Consider the following 12563-nt stretch of genomic DNA (forward strand, 5'->3'; position numbering starts at 1 on the left):
TCTTTCGTTGATGCCACTGATAAGAAGAGGAAGAGGGCCCAAGGAGGCAAAGGCACTAAGCGTGTTGAGGAGGGAGAAGTCACCCACTCTTCTCACCAGCCCCTAACTAAGGAGGCCCGAACAACTAGGGGTCAACAGAAGAAAAGCGCCTCCACTGGGGCCTCTAAAGAGTCGGAGGGAGACCGACAACCCAAGCCTTTTGTTTAGAGGCCCTTATTCACCCTTAGCTTAAGTAGTCCTGTGTTGAGTGACGCCAACTTGAGGGACCATCAGAAAGGTAGCTTAGGCCTTGTAGTAGAGTGCTTAGAGAAAGCCTTATGCCTACCTGAGGACATGCAAGAGCTAAGTTCCTTTAGGAAACGCAAAGTTTTCCTATCTTTGAAATAGGACGTAGCAAAGGTATATAATTATCCTTCTCTCTTTATAAAGTAAAATAATACGTGTACAAACCCTAACCGATATTAATTTTGTAGTCGGTCCAAGCTGCCTTCATGGCTGGGGAGTGGGTGGACCACGCATTGGACCATGCTAGGCAAGCTGACAGCAACCGAGAAGGCCCACGCAAAGGTGGACAAGAAGTTTAAGGAGACTCTTGCCTAACTGACTAAGATTGAGAAGGCTCAAAAAAATTCTGAAGTTGCCCTGGCCAGCTATGAAAAACAAGCTGCAGAGTGCCTATAGGCCCAAAAAAAGGTCGAGAATAAATTGGCACTGAACATGGTGGAGCTGAAGTAGTTGCACAAGCAGTTGAAGGCCAAGGATGATGAGAAGGCTAAGGTTGAGCAGGCGGCTTATGATGCTAGCATGACTAAGGCTGCAGAAAGCCTCACTACCCAACTCAAGGACGTTGCTCGGGCCTTTTGCTTGGAGGTGTGGGGTCAAGCCCTGAATGCAGCTGGGGTTAGTATTGAATTAGAGCTTAGGACTCTAGACAAGGTCTACTACCCTGCTGCCTTGCGCTTAGACCCCAGCCCCCCACAGCCTTCAGCGAACCCTAGCTCTGCCCCTACTTCTTCCTCAACCCAGCTTGCCTCTACTTCGTCTGCTACACTAGCTAAAGACAAAGAGAAGGAGCATCCCACTCTAGCCATCGTGGTGGACGTGGAAGACGGAGGAAGCAACTAAAGTGGCCCAATTGAAGAGGAAAAAGAAAGAGAAGGAGCAGGAAAAGAAGGGAGGAAAAGAAAAAGAAACCTCTACATAGCTAGAACCTAGACTAATAAACTGATAGTCAATTTTGTAATTGGGATTAAATGTAGCTGGTGCCCTCTTTTTCTTTCCATTGTACTCCAACTCTTAAACTTTAATGAAAAAAGTTAAACTTCATTTTATGCTTTTTCAACTGTGTAATTTATACTTGTCAGTTTACATTCCACATTACTTTCTTTTCCATATAACAGTTTCAACCTACTAACTTGTAATTTAATTATGAAATATTTCTTATCCCTCTAATCAATCTGAAACGACTTATAAGACAATTACTAGACTAACTCATAGAACTTAATAAAAATACCAATCAACACTTACCTTAAGTTAGACTTGGAATCCCGAAGCAAACCAATTGGCACTGATCCGGAAATCCAAGGAGGCGCTTAAGATCCTTATCCTTACCTTATACTTAAGCAGCTTCCTACATGACCCGAGGAGCCACATCAAACCTAGATGCTGGCCAACACTTAGAAGTTTTTTCTATAACAGTTAATTTACCCAAGGCTTGTGACTAGACAAGTCGAACAAGGCTGAGGTTCTATTTAACACTTAGAATTTTTCCATATAAGGTTAATTTACCTAAGGCTTGTGACCCCGAGGAGTCGAACAAGGCCGAGGTTTTGTTTAACACTTAGAATTTTTCCATATAAGGTTACCTCAATAAACGCATCCATAGTGTAGCACAAATAAACCAAACATGAATAGCAAAGAAGTTCACAAGATTAATAATAATAACACCGCAAATTATTTACATTCCAAGAACGAGGAATTACATTTTCATCCAAATCTTCTAAATAATAAGTCCTAATGCCAGCAATAAAGGTTATCCTATAAGGCCCTTCCCAGTTGGGGCCTAGTTTTCCCCAGGCAGAGTTCTTTGCTGTCCCCACCACTTTTCTCAAAACCAAATCTCCCGGAGCTAATGGCCTTAACTTCATCCTCTTATCATACCCTTACTTAAGTCTCTGCTGGTAATGTGCCATTTTTACTGCAGTAACCTCTCTCATTTCCTCGGCCACATCTAGGCTATCTAAGAGTAAACAATAATTTTCCTCAGCATTGAGCTGATCAGTTCTTAGGGTTGGGAATCCTGACTCTAGAGGAATTATCGCTTCTACCTCATAAGTCATTGAAAAAGGAGTCTCTCTTATTGATCTTCGGGGCGTAGTACGATAAATCCACAGTACATGAGGCAATTCATCCACCCATTTCCCTTTAGCATTATCTAATCTTTTCTTCAGCCTAGACACTATAACCTTATTAGTGGCCTCGGCCTGACCATTCCCTTGAGGATAAGTAGGTGTAGAATACCTGTTCCTAATCCCTAACTTTCCACGATATTTTCGAAAGGCTTTACTATTAAACTGAATACCATTATCTGAGATCAATATGTGTGGGACTCCAAACCTTATGACAATATTCCTCCAAATAAACCTCTTAGTGTCCACGTCCTTGATATTAGCAAGTGGCTCAGCTTCCACCAACTTGGTAAAATAGTCCATCCCTACGTGGAGCCACCTTCAATTTCCTGTAGCTCGAGGAAATGGTCCAACTATATCCAAGCCCCACTGAACAAATGGCCAAGGGCTGGAGAGTGGATTTAAGACTCCCCTTGGTTAATGAATATTTGGGGCATATCTCTGACATTGGTCACACTTTCCAGCCCTTGTCCTTGGACATTGGTCACATAATCTTGCGAGGCTTTCTGCATGCTCAACCACCAATATCCCTAGGTAAGGGCTTTATGGGCTAAGGATCTCCCTCCTGTGTGGCTCCTACATATCCCTTCATGTAATTCTTCCAACAAGGGCTCCATTGCCTCAGGGTGCACACACAATAGGTATGACCCTGAATAAGAACGCTTATACAATTTCTGTTCTTCAGATAGCCAATAACGGGGATCTTTCTTGCGCACTTTTTTGGCCTCTCCCTTATCTTCGAACAACAACCCTTGCTTCAAAAAAGCTACCAAGGAGTCCATCCAGCTCGGTCTAACTTGGATGCTATGCACCCCGATTGAGGGCTTCTCTACAAAACTAGAGCTAGTCATGTCTTCAACAATAACAACCCAAGGAAGGCTTGACCCTAGAGAAGTTGCCAACATAGCCAAAGAATCTGCATGGGAGTTTTGACCTCTTGGAATTTGCTTCAAAACAAAGCTCCTACACTAGGCCTGAGCCTATTTTACTTTAGCAAGATATCCTTACATCTTCTCATCTCTGGCCTCAAACTCTCCATTGACCTGGCCAACCACCAACCGATAATCAAAATACAACTCTACCATTTCTCCTCCTAGTTAACTAACCATAGCCACTCCAGCTAGCAGAGCTTCATACTTAGTCTCATTGTTGGTAACTAGGAAACCTAAGTGTAATGATTTCTCCATCACCAGCTTCTCGAGAGTGATCAATACAATCCCTATCCCTACTCCTTTTCGGTTAGCTACTTAGTCAATGTACACTTCCCACGGGAGAATAACCATGGCCGAGGTGGTCATAACACCTAATACTTTCTCTTCCACACTCATCGTACCCTCGGTGAATTCTGCCACAAAGTCTGTTAGGACCTGCCCTTTTATAGCAATTCGAGGCATGTACTTGACATCATAGGCACCCAACATGGTTTCCCACTTGGCAATTCTGCCCGTATAGTCTGATTTTTGTAAAGAGCTTGCAAAGGGAGCTGGGTGAGCACCACCACAGTATGAGCCTGAAAATAATGAGGAAGCTTACTAGTGGCATGCATAATGGCCAATACTACCTTCTTGAGGGGTAAATAGCGTGACTCAGACTCCTGCAAAGATTTACTGACATAGTAGACAGGCCTTTGGACCCCATCCTCATTTCTAACCAAGACCAAACTAACAGCATAATCTGTAACTGTCAAGTACGCATTCAGCACTTCCTCCTTCTCGGGCCTGGAGAGGATTGTAGGACTTGACAAATACTGCTTAAGCCCCTTAAAAGCTGCTACACACTCCTCAGTCCAATGAAAGTCCTTCCACATGTGAAGAAGCTAAAAGAATGGACGACATACGTCCGCAGACCGAGAAATGAACCTATTCAAAGCCATTGCCATCCCAGTCAATTTTTGTACTTCTTTGGGATTCTGAGGAGGGTGCAAGCCGTTAATAGCCCTAATCTGATTAGGGTTGACCTCAATCCCTCGGTGTGTTATCATGTAGCCTAGAAACTTTCCCAAGCTAACCCCAAAAGAATACTTGGATGCGTTCAGACATAGCTTATGTTCTCTCAACACTGAGAATACTTCTCCCAAATCCGCCAAATGCTTTTCTACCTGCCTGCTCTTTATTACCATGTCATCAATGTAGGCCTCCATATTCCTCCCAATCTGTGATTCAAACATCCGCATCACCATTCTTTGATACGTGGATCCTGCATTCTTAAGGCCAAAGGGCATCACCCGATAGTGATAGTTCCCATTAAGAGCACAAAAAGCTGTCTTCTCCTGATCAGACATTGATAAGGGTATTTTATGGTATCCTTGGAAGGCATCTAAAAAACTCATCCGAGGATGCCTCATTGTTGCATCCACCAACTAATCAATCCTGAAGGGAAAGGGGTCCTTTGGGCAAACCTTATTCAGATCAGTGAAGTCCATACACATACGCCACTTCCCATTATTCTTCTTTACTACCACAATATTAGCCAGCCACTTAGGGTAGAAGATCTCCTTAATTGCTCCAGCTTGTTTCAATTCTACCCTTACTGCTTCGGCATGCTTTTTGGATGAGCGCCGAGGAGGTTGCTTACATGGTGTGGTCTCGGGATTCACATTCAATTGATGACATAAACTTAGGATCAATCCCTGGTACATCAGAAGTGCTCCAAGCAAACACATCAATGTTGACTTCCAAAAACTTCACCAACTCTGCCTTTTCCAATGGTGGTAACTGGGATCTCACTTGAAAATATCGCCCCTCATCTTGCCTTATTACCACCTTCTCCAGCTCCTCGAACGACTCTCCACATGCCTTGGATTGCTACCCCTTACAGGGCCCTTTAGTTGCTATAGGACTTAATCCTTTGCTGCTTGCAACAGGATTTGTAGGATGCTTCGTAATTGTTGACACCAAACATTGTCTAGCCTTTGCCTAGTTACCAACTAGCTCCCCCACTCTCCCTCGAGTGGGATACTTGACTTTCAAATGCAAGGTTGAAGACATCGCACCCATATCATGAAGCCAGGGTCTGGCTAAGATAGCTGTGTAAAGGGAGTAAACTTTTACCACGATAAAGTTGACCTGCACCTCCTAGTCCCCGGCTTAACCTTATCATTCCACAGGGGATTACCATCCTCCCACCAAAACCCATCAAGGGTGAATCATACCTTTCCAGGTCTTCGGTTTTTAAATTTAACCCCTTATGCAAATCAAGGTACATGATCTCTGCTTTGCTTCCCTGATCAACTAGTACCCTATTTACATCATATCTACCGATCCTTATGGTAACCACCAAAGCATCATCATGTGGTTGGAATGTTCCCTCCTTATCCTCCTCAGAGAAACCCAAGGTAGGGGTGGCCATCACTTTGGCTCTTTTAGGGACGTGGTCTCTGGTCTTTACGTCGGGGCCCCCAACCATGGACATGACCTTGGAACTTTCCCCAACATCACTCCGTGGCTTAGCAAAGATCACACTAATAGTTCCCAACGCTAGGCGAGGAACACCATCCCTATGAAACCTAACTCTCGAGTGCCCGATCTGCCCTGTAGGCTAATGTAAGAACTGGTTGATCTTCCCTACCTTCACCAATTGATTTAAGTGATCACGCAGGGTCCTACAGTCCTTTGTTGTGTGTCCTCTGTCCTATTGGTAATGGCAATAGAGGCTTTGGTTCCTCTTAAATGAATCCCCACCCATTTTATTGGGCCATTTGAAATATGGCTTGTTTTTTATCTTCTCCAATATTTGATACACTTTAAATAGTGAATTGACCAATTGAGCTCCCGTGGATGACGTCTGATTAGAGAAATCTCTTCTAGGCCGATTATTATGATATCCTTCTCCCCGAGGATCCTTCTTTTCTGGGAACATCTTAGCTTTACCTTTTCCCTGTACTTGATCCTTCTCTACCGTTTAAACTTATCTATGTGATCCATAAGCTGACACATATTCAAAGCATACTTCATCGTTAATGACTTCCTCAACTCATGCTTTGTAAGGAGGCCAACCTTGAAGGTTCTCACTGCCAAATCCTCAAAGTCTCCATATATTTCATTATAAGTTTCCCAATACCTATCCGAGTAAGTCTTAAAGGTCTCTCCTTCCCTCATCGTCATAGACAACAGAGAATCTACTGGCTTGGGGACCTTACTGCATATTATGAATCTAGCGCCGAATGCCCTCGTCAACCCCTCAAAGGACCCTATTGACCCCTCCTTCAAGGCATCAAACCAACGCATAGCTACCGGCCCGAGGCTAGAAGGGAAACCTTTGCACATGAGAGCCTCATTACTAGACTGAACTGCCTTCTTCTGGTTAAAGTGGCTGACATGCTTTACGGGATCAGTCCTCCTATTGTAAATGGTGAAAGTTGGCTGGGGAAATCGATGAGGGAGCCTGGCCTTGTTGATTCTTCTAAGAAAAGGTGACTTAGAAATTTGTTGTAGGGCTTTACTCATTGCATCATTCCCCATGCCACGGTGGGAAGACCCCCTCTCACGCTTGTTTCTATTCTTTTCCAACTTATCCTAGCGTGGAGATGCAAAGTAGGACTCACTAGATGGAGTGCGATGATGGTGGACTCCTCCTATCACTCTCCCTACGTCTCAACTTCCTACGCAAGTGATCTATCTCCTGTTGCAACTTATGTGTCTCCTGATCATGTGAAACATGACTCCTTGTCCTTGAATGACTCCGCTTATTGCGGTCTGTGTGGTAAGACTCTACCATAATGCTTGGGGTGCGTTGCCTATCTCTTCTTCGCTCCAAGTTAACAAATTGGTTCTCCTTTTGTGAGCCAACCGATTCTTCACTATCTTGGCCTACGTTAGCCATGACTTCTCAGGACAACTCCATTGCACCTTGATGTTTACCACAAATGCCGCCAATTGTAAGGACCCAAAAAAATCTAGTAGCCCAAACTCACTTAGAACAGTGAGTTTATATAGTTTAACTATGGCCCAAATCAATAGATTTGTAAGAGAGAGAATCAAACAACAAGAGAGGGCCTAGCTCGAGGATGGAAATATGGAAAAAAAAAAAAAAAAAAAAGGCGTTATATTATAGAATATGTGAGCAAATATCTAAGTACAAGACTGCTCGAGGAAGCCAATGATACACAGAAATATCCACTGCTCACTCTCTTCTCTCAATGTTCTTCTTGTTACTCTCACTTTTGATATTTATGCCTGATCCCCTTCTATGAGAACCATCTTTTTCTTATATACTCCCTCCACTTCACATCCTAATCCCCCATCTTTACCTAATAAAATTTCTCCTAGCGATACCTGTCCCTTTAAACATCTGAGGAAGGTGGTACAAGGAGTTGCTTAGCTGTGAATTATACTGTTCAGATCACTTCCTCATCAATGCAGCTGATAAAGCTGTTGCCCACCATTTAATGCAAAGGCAACATGCTACTTCTTATTGGAAACTTCCTCTACTCCTCATGATTCTCTTTTTTCAGCCAGTCCTTCCCACTTGAAGCTCCTAGGAACCTTTTGCCTCTTCTCCTCTTATCCTCGGGTATCCTCCCTCTTCGGACATGTAATGCCCCAATATCCACTCTTCAGTTCTACAACCCTTTCCTCGGTCCTCGGGCCCCTACAATAGTATAGATTAAATCTCAAATACAATCCACATAAATAAGGTGAGGTTCAATTTGTTACTTTTTGAAACTTCAAAGTATAATTCATTAATTTGTTTAAACTACATGGTTTAATTTGTTATACCCTATAAATTATTGGGTATAAAATGTAATTTTCTAAAAAAACAAAAGAGATAAGCATTTGACTTTTGATTGATATATTTATAATAATTGAAAATATTTATTGAAGATTTATCCAAAAAGTTTAGAAAATTTTCAAATAAGTTTCACATCTTAAATTGAAAAAGTAAAAATAAAAAACATTAAGAAATATCTAAACAAAATGACATCTGACAATACACGACATATTTACTCAAAATATGTTCAATAAAAAAATTAATCTTTTGAAAATCATCAATATTGTCCAAAGAATAATCTTAAGAAGTATATACAATTTTGAATGTATTTTCACCACTTCTATAAGAAAATAAAAATAATTAAACAAATTGATCAAAATAACAAAAATAAAAATAATAACAAACAAATTAATATGAAATGATATACTGCATGAATCAAAATATGATAACCATTTTTTTTAATTTATATCATAGGGTGCCTCACACCTTCCTTGTGCATAAAAGAATCTTCAAATTGATGTCTATGATTTATGGATATATATTTTTTTATTAACTAATTTTGGATGGGATGCCTTAAACCCTCTTAACTTGAAGGCTGTAATAAAATTAATTAGACAAATTACACCTACTAAAAATTTTTATTATTGGTGGACTTCACTGTTCTCCTTACAACTGCATATTTTCCTACATTTGGCGTGTGTGCACACATGCATATCATCCTACTCATAATGTGTAGATTTCACATAACTATGAATCCCGTATGCTAAGAGAGAGATTATGCATATATTAAATGCATAAGATAATTATTATTTCTCCACGAGTTGATCTCAAATTGGTATCTACACATGCCATCCAACACCAACATCAAAGTTGGGCTGATGGGTGGTGGGGAGGGTATGGGTTAGTCAATTTTTTTTAAGTCAATTATTACTTTCAATATATATTTTTTTATTTGAAAACCAACTATTGTCTTTTTCTTATCCCAAAATATAATAAGTTTCTAAATATCAATTTTAAGGGTTTGTCTTGCAATATTGACTAAAATTGATATTTAGAAACTTATTATATTTATGGCTTCTTTGGAAGAATGGGCATGGCAATTTATGGTACAAGGAAAATTACTTAATGCCCTTGATGAGAGATTGAGGGCTAGATGTGGGTTTGATGAGGAGGAAGTGGAGAAGGTGCTTCACTTGGGCTTGTTGTGTTCCTATCCTGACCCAAGTGCAAGGCCAAGTATGAGACAAGTAGTGAAAGTATTGGAGGGGAAGATTGAGTTGGATGAGTCAGAAAGTGAGGACATGGATATATATTTGCTCCAAAAAATGAAATCCAGGGATATGTGGTTTGAGTTTGAACAAAATTATGGTTCTTCATTACACCCAACATTTGAAGATATTCTTGATTAATACCCATGATCAAGTTCAAATTTTTCAACATTTGAAGATTTTTCATCATCGATAAGTATTGTATTTGCTATTGTAAATAATTATAAGTAAATATATTTAGTTTGTTGATTTAATGTGGTATTGTATTTGCTATTGGAAAATATGAATTGTGGTTCATTACAGGTGTTATAAAATATGTATTGGAAAATATGTATTGTAGGTACATTTCAGGTGCTATAAAATTAACTTTTAAAAAAAAAAGTTAATTTTATAGCACCTGAAATGTACCTACAATACATATTGAAAAGCACTGCAATAGGGTCTTTTTAATTATATTCATTGAAGACCTAGGTTACGTTTGGATTGGGCGTTTACTGTGAGCGTTTCACGTTTGTGTTTTTGATGCGCGTGGGACCCGGCTACAGTGGCAGCAAGTAAATGCACAAAACCTCCACGTTGAAACGCAAAATGAAACTCTAATACGCACTGTTTCATTAAAACGTCTTTGCATGTAGGTACTCCACTTTTTTGGTGAGCATAAACACAAAACGCGTTGAACCCAATCTGTACTGTTCACAACACTCTCTGACCCACTAAGTAGAAGGACAAAACGCTGCGTTCTCTTCAACGACTAAATTTTTGTATTCCCTTTCTTCCTCTCAACTACCGTGCAGAGATGTCTTCAATTTTCATCAATGCCCCGTCCTCTTCGTCTTCAATGAAATGCACCTACCCTCCATCCTGCAATAAACCATAAAAAAAAGAGCTGAAACACGGTAATTGCAATCCCACACGGAACAAACGAACCCATCCCTTCGTGCTTTGCTCGAGCTCACTTTCTCTCCGCTTGGGATGTCGTTGCCACCACTGTGGGTCTCTACATTCACGGGTACTATTCTGTCTGACTTTTCGTACTCTCTGATCTATTGCTCTCTGGTTATATTGTTTTCCATGAACACAGTTCAATCTGTGGTTTTGTGTTCAACATTTGTGTGTAATTTTAGTTCAACGTTTGTGTGTGGTTTTTGTGTTTTCTATGGCATTGGTATGTGGGTTTCTCTCTCATTCGTGTAATTTTGGGTGTTTCTCTTCCTTCCTATGTTGTATTTGGATTATATATGTGAGTTTACTTTGCATTTTTCATGTGGGCATGCGTAACTGATTATGATATGCATACAAACTGTTCGTTGAAATGCCTCAATGAGTATAGAAGGAAGTTGTAGCAAAAATGGGTAAGGCGAAATCGAAGGCCGATGGTAATCAATTGAGAACTGGGTGGAAAGATCCTAAGAAACTAAAAGTTTATTGTGATTTGTTTGCTGCTCAAGTCCTAGATGACAAGAAGCATCAAGGATTTTTGAGAAAGGAAGGGGTTGATGTAGTGATTGAGTAGTTGGGTGAAATAGGAAAAGTGGTGACTCACACACAGTTTAAAAACAAATGGGATCATCTGAGAAAACAGTGGAAGACTTGGAAGGAGTGTTTTGATGAAACTGGGTTAGGTTATGATCCTATAACTGGGGTTATTCAGGCCACTGATGAGTGGTGGACCTAAAAGATTCAGGTTAATTCACTTTATATAATTGTGAAAAACTCAGTTGTCTACAACTAATATTGTGTTCTAACTACTGGTTGTCCACATGTAGGCATGTCCCAAGGCATTAACCTTTAAAAACAAACCTTTGCCGAATGTTAAGTCTATAGAAATCATGTTGGAAGGCACGGTTGCAACGGGAAAAAATGCATTCTGCACGAGTGGTGAAATACCAAATGAATACACCGAAGAGTTTGAGGACTCCACTGATAGCAAAGAATTTGTTGACCCCTAATGTGAACCCTCTGTGAACTCAGTTGACCCAATGGAGGTTGAAGGCCCAGCATCGTCCAGAGCAAGACCGGCAATGAATAAGGGGAAAGGCTTGACAAGCGGTGTCCAACTTTCAGGGGAATTTGCAAGAAACCAAGAAAGAAGCATTCAACCATTCAAGAGATGTCCGACCCTTTGAAGAGCATGTCAGATGTTATTGTTGAAAGTAGAAGTGTAAGTACTCATAATACACCATTTTGCACCATAGCAGCTAATGAGATGCAAGCAATTATGGACATGGTGTTAAGTCTTCCTGGGGTGTAAGCGGGTGATCCCCTTCATATGTTCAGCACCTTCTTCTTCGTGAATAACGTAGACGGTAGGAACATATTTGCAGCTAATGTTCAGAGGAAGGAGGCCCAGCTAAGGTGGCTAGAGAAGTAGTACGAAATGAACCCTCAGTTTCATGTTCTCTGAAGGAAAGGGGCTTGTCTACAGCCCGAGTTGCTTATCTTTATGTACCTCTTGGTGTTGTAGTGATCGGATTATCTTTATGCATCCCTTTTCTCATAAATTGAGTATGTACAGGAGAAATTGGGTAATATTTCCCTCTTTGCTGACAGGTTCACAATTTTTTTCTTTTAGAAGTACTGTTCTTGGAAAAGGAATGCATAGTTTGTTGGCCATCATAACAATGGGTACAAAGAAGCTAATCTAATTCCAACAATTACATGACAACTTTAGCAATGGGTACAAAAAAAAATTTCTGTATATTTTTCCTCTTTTTTTTTTTTTTTTTTTTTTTTTTTTTTGGTACAAAAGCACCCTAGATCTTCTTTGGTACTGTTCACAGGTATTGTTCACATAGCTCGTGAACAGTACTAGATGCCACTAGATAATGGGTTTCATTTTCATGCCTTTCATTTAATTGTTTTCATCATTTTTTTTTTAAAGGAATTGCATGTAGATCTTTTATAGCAGTAGTTTTAAATGTTGTGGAGGTGAACAAGGGTTGTCATTAGTTGCTTTTTTTTTTTATAATTTTTTTTTATGGTATACAATGGTACGTGTGTTTTAAGATCACATGTAGCGATTGATTAATGATAATGAGTCTTACAGTTGATTAATTATAGGAGTATGCTGATAATTAATTAGGATCACATGTAGCCATTGATTTATTCTGTTGTTAATATTTTCTTCTTTTATTTGTTACCAAAATGAAGTAGTTGTACCTGTGTAGTGTCAGTGTCT

The 12563-nt window shown here is 40.3% G+C and overlaps 1 pseudogene; it reads right to left on the reverse strand.

Annotated features, from left to right (window-relative positions):
- Window positions 1-5405: 5405 nt before the first annotated feature.
- Window positions 5406-6853, reverse strand: LOC115980887 (annotated as a pseudogene).
- Window positions 6854-12563: the final 5710 nt, after the last annotated feature.

Source organism: Quercus lobata, chromosome 3 (assembly GCF_001633185.2).
Source record: "Quercus lobata isolate SW786 chromosome 3, ValleyOak3.0 Primary Assembly, whole genome shotgun sequence".
In the NCBI taxonomy this organism is placed as follows: domain Eukaryota; kingdom Viridiplantae; phylum Streptophyta; class Magnoliopsida; order Fagales; family Fagaceae; genus Quercus; species Quercus lobata.